At 43.4% G+C, this 5,064-nt stretch overlaps 1 long non-coding RNA gene across 1 annotated transcript; it reads left to right on the plus strand.

Annotated features, from left to right (window-relative positions):
• Window positions 1-298: 298 nt before the first annotated feature.
• Window positions 299-2,934, plus strand: LOC123111270 (uncharacterized). The gene is made up of 4 exons (XR_006454341.1): window positions 299-1,409; window positions 1,553-1,627; window positions 2,063-2,308; window positions 2,676-2,934. It is a non-coding gene; the product is annotated as an uncharacterized lncRNA (long non-coding RNA).
• Window positions 2,935-5,064: the final 2,130 nt, after the last annotated feature.

Here is a 5,064-nt window from a genome sequence, read left to right on the forward strand (position 1 = left end):
TTCCAACGAAATAGCCATGTGTTGCTGGGATTGCAGCTCCCACTTCCCACGACTATTAATAACTCCCTACTATCCATGCAAAAAAATAACTCCCTACTACAATTAAGGAAATATCATTTTTCAAAAATAAAAAGTAAGGGAAACAACCCACTTCCTCCCGATAGGTAGGACACCACACACGTCGCCGCTGCCTACCTTCGTTCTATCGTGTGATCCCTAATCCGGATTCCAACAGATCGTCTCCGTCCTCCACACTCGGCCGCCTCAACTGCGTCCCGTGATCCCGATGTGATCCCCAACCCCCCCCCCCCCCCCACCACCACCACCCATGCCCCCACCAAACGCCAACCCTGCGGCATCGGAGGAGCGTGACGATGTCGACCGCCAGCGGCGGTTCAAGCCGGCGACTTGCCGAACCAGATGGTGAGGAACCTTCTGGAGCAGGAGAGCCTTCATCGGAGGCAAGACCACCTGCAGCTCCTTCACCTCCATCCTCGTAGCCATCGTCTGCTTGTTCGTGCTTGTCCATCGATTCCGCCAGTACCACATCCTCGCCAAGGACTTCTCCAACCTCAACGCCATGGTAATTTTGTATTTTCTCCCCTCTCTCTTTGCTTCCTGCCGGTTCACTCGATCGGCCCAGGTTGTTGGTATTTGCGAGACAAGCAGAATCTCATGATGGCTATTAGAAATTTAGAATGGAGACTTGCAATTCTGGGTGTTTTTGTAGGTATGCGGTACTACTTTCTGATTTGTGGCTGGTTGATGGAACCTGTATATTCCCAATCCTTTGGAATAGAGATTCTACTTGTGCTTAGTAATGGATTTCATATTATACCTTGGAAGGTGACAACGGAAGATAAGTTCTGTGACTTGTACGTTCTGCTAATGACCGACTTTCAGTAAAAATTAAGGTGTCTGCCTTGTAGAAAAAATTACCAATCATCTAGCAGTTTCCTTTAAGTATTATAGTATTCCTGATCCACCGTTGTGGTTGTTGGCTTGCACCTTTGTGTATGTACACGCTAACAGCCGGCTGGCCGCAGCTAATTACTCATTAGCCAATATGTTAATGAACTATCACGAAATTAGAGAATCCCAAAGCAAGCAGGCAATAGCCCATGTACGGTCATGGCTGGCTTATTTTGTTATTTTGATGGATGAATCGATCAAATCGTAACCTGTGTATGTGCATGTTCTGCACTTTCACCGGCTGGATGTAGTAACTTTGGTTCAGATTTGATTGTCGCCATCATACTAGAGCATAGTAGCAGCTGGTGCTAGCAGCCGAACGCATGAGCACTTGGTGCAGCGCCGCAACATTCGTCTTCACAACAGTGTGTTCGCCGCGCGCCGTCTTCCATGACGCATTGATCCTCGGAGTCTTTGAACTTGGCATCACAACTCATGTAAGTCAACCTTAAACTTAAGGTATATAATTACAACTTAATATTGTTGTTAGAAATTTTGAAGATTGCTGGTCAGTGTTTTTGTTCGATCTACATAAATGTGCTTGCAAGTGCTTATGAAATGAATCCATCATTGTTTACAGGGCAAAAAATTCTTACATATTCATCTTTGGGAAAAAGTTCAGGGCATATATAGCGGGTTACTTCTGTAGAAGGAGGTACGCCTGCATGAATAATGTTGGCTTGTAAAGCTGTAGCTTATTTAAGTGACATCTTCTGCAGTGTAACTAAAAAAATCATGTTGAAAAGATTTTGTATTCACTCAGATATATTACTATTATTGTCAATCATATGTATATAAATCAAAATCACTAGAAAACACACTTGTTAACATTTAATACAGCCAGCTTTGTGCGAATTATTTTCTATCAACTTCAAGTATTTCTGGAATTTTTTCAATCTCTGCATTTATATATGCACTGTTTTGGTAACTACAGATCTGTGTTTGTAATGAAGCATGCTCTATTTGTCGGCGCACATATTTTCTGGGCATTTACCTCACTGTATCTTCATTATATTCTTTGTAAGGTGTTTATTAATTTAATTAACATATGAATGGTCTGTTCATAAGGCTCTCTTTTCTCTGTATACAGAGTTGAGTGCTATGGCCGGGACTGTAAAAAAGTGGTCAAATTATGATATATCAAAGCCCTTCACACGTGATGACGTATGTTGGATGATGGAATGATTATTCTGTTCAGTGCTTGCTTTGACTTGGGTGTTCAGAGAAGTAAAACTTCAACTATCATGTTTAGTGAAGCAACATATTGTATCTGAAGTGAAACTTTTTGTTTGATACGAAGATATGAGCATCAAACTAACATCGATCTAAAGATAAGGTATGCTCATTTCTCTACTGTTTGGAATTCAACATGGTTGAGCAACAATCTATTATTGATCATTCCTTTTGCAATATGAATGCTCATTTTAGTTCCTGCTTAGCTTTAGGAAATCTAAACAAGAGTGTTGCTCTTGCTACACTCCAAAGTACCGATCTAGAATATAAAACAAAAATTGTGGGTGTTGAACTTGTTAATTTATTCTTGGTTGATACAACCACTAAAACAAAACTATTGGTCATATAGCAAGATGAATTATCACATGGCCTTCAAGCTTCGTATGTTGCTCTTTGTTTGAATTTTACTACCTTAGTAACTTGATTTTATTTCATGGCACCTTATTTTTCTCATTTCTTTGTTGTTGTAGATTTTCAAGATAAATCGATGATCCATGGCTCAGAAGTCGATTGCAAGATCGAGAGGGTGGCTACTACTAGATAGTTTTAGATTAGGTTATTAGAATGTCATTCAGGTCAATGTTTCAAATATTATGTTTTAGATGGCTGACATGTTGATTGCAAGGTTGAGAATCAGACTACTACTAGGTAGTTTCACATACTGTAGTCTTTGTATCATGTTCTTTGTAAAGCAACCAAGTTGATTAATATATGTGACCATTCTAATTATTATGTTTGTCTCTCCTATACACTATCATCATTGATATAATAATTTAGAATTTTGATATACAAAATACATTAATTGTCCAAGCTATGCGACGAACGCATACAGAGTGTTGTTATGCTCTAGCTCTATACGTTGCTGCCTTACAACACATATTCATGCTGGTTACCAACGAATTTATATATGTTGTTGTAGCCCTTTGCAACGCCACCAACGACAACACATATAAATCCGTTGGTGTAGACCTTAGCAACGCTTAAATGGGCATTCGACAACACATCGATGTGTTGCTGAAGGGGGGTTCTTGTTGTAGTGTACAATGCGGATCCGAGCATTAATGACGTAAAGTACTTGGATACATAGAGTCATTACATATAATTTGTGATTTTACTATGGATATTGATCCTTAATTCGGCCTCCCATGCCTACATTAAGGCTCGGGGGCTACTGGGCTTCGGGCTTATTATTTACAAATATTAAAAGGGCACATCGATCCCCTGATCTGGTGTTGCCACCCGACCAGTGTCTCGGGGCTACTGCATTGACAATCCAATGCAGAAAATTTGAAGTGCAATATAGTTTTGGAGGAGATTATTATCCTCAGGTTGGTCGGCCGCACCCAATCTGAGTCTCGAGGACTTTGCACACCGCGTTTCTATTCCTAAGTATGTTGCCGAGCTGGGAATTGATCCTCAGGCCGATTTTGCGAATCAACCTGAGTCTCAGGGGCTACTGGGTTCGGCGGTATTATGTCATCCTTCAGGTGCATCTCAGGTTTTAGACCGACACACACCTTGAGGGCTACTAGTTATACATATTAACAACAAATAAATTTGCACGCATCGGAAAGAAAAGCCGCAAACAATCAGCCCATGGCCAAGGTGCTGATCCACCTCGAAAGCATTTCGGATATAGCTCGAATGCAAGTGGCGGCCTCCATAGAGGGCATTTCCGGCATTAAGCTCGGCTAAACTCCTGCAACCTTTTTGAACCAAGGTGATCTATGACACCTCGGATACAGTCCAGCGTTGGAGCTCGGACATAGTCTGTCGTTAGAGCTCGCATACATTCCGGCATTGGAGCTCGGATACATTCCGGTGTTGGAGCTCGGAAGCGGTCCAGCATTGGTGGTCGGCTGCAAAAGATACCTCGGAAGCAGTCCGGCGTTGGAGCTCGGATGCAAGAGGACACCGCCACACGGGAACAACTTCAAACCCGAAACATGGCATAAAAATAACAAGGCATTGATAAAGGCCGAAGACTTAAAGGGCTCCTCGGATACCCGACGTGTAAACTCTTTGGATTCACTCCAGCGATCCTCAAGATCGAAGATGGGAAGATTAGTTGAACCAGTTTTCAAGACCGGCGACCGAAGATAAAGAATAGTTCGAAAGAATCGAGGAGCGTCCCCAACTTGAAGACCGGTTCAGGGGGCTACTAACGGTGTCCTGGACTAGGGAGTACTCACCACTTCGTCTCCCGATCAGTTGGATTGGGCCGAGGACCCCCATGCCGCATACAAGGAAGACTGCCCCTGCCGCATACAAGGAAGACTCCACAAGACTTGGCATCCAAGACAAGGACTCTCCTAAACCCTAGGCCTCCGGTGTCTTATATAAACCGAGGCCAGGCTAGTCAATAGACAATCTGATATTCATTACCACAATCTCGTAGTAGACACATGTACTCTGTACTACAGCCATATGAATACAATCAAAAGCAGCATGTAGGGTATTATCTCTTCAAGAGAGCCCGAAGCTGGGTAAAACCTCGTGTCCATGTTACCATCGCTCCAAGATGCCTAGCTTAGGACCCCTACTACGAGATCCGACAGTTTTGACACCGACAGTGGGTGGAGGACAACGTGTATGCGCTTGTTAGGGCCTTTGCTTCTGACAACGATGAGGTGATAGTCGCTGCGGATGAGGGTGATGTGGTTAATGGCGGTGAAGATGGTGCCAATGATGGCGATGGTGGCATGAGTGATGCCACTGGAGGCGACCAAGAGGATGCGGTGAGTGATATGTCCGACTGATCCTGTGTCCCCCTGCTGTTTATCCTGCACACAAAAGCTCGGGCGCGGCCCTGAAGGTTGTAAGAAAATTTTGGGAGGGGATGCCCCTCATGTAAAAAGA

Source organism: Triticum aestivum, chromosome 5B, assembly GCF_018294505.1.
Source record: "Triticum aestivum cultivar Chinese Spring chromosome 5B, IWGSC CS RefSeq v2.1, whole genome shotgun sequence".
Taxonomy (NCBI): domain Eukaryota; kingdom Viridiplantae; phylum Streptophyta; class Magnoliopsida; order Poales; family Poaceae; genus Triticum; species Triticum aestivum.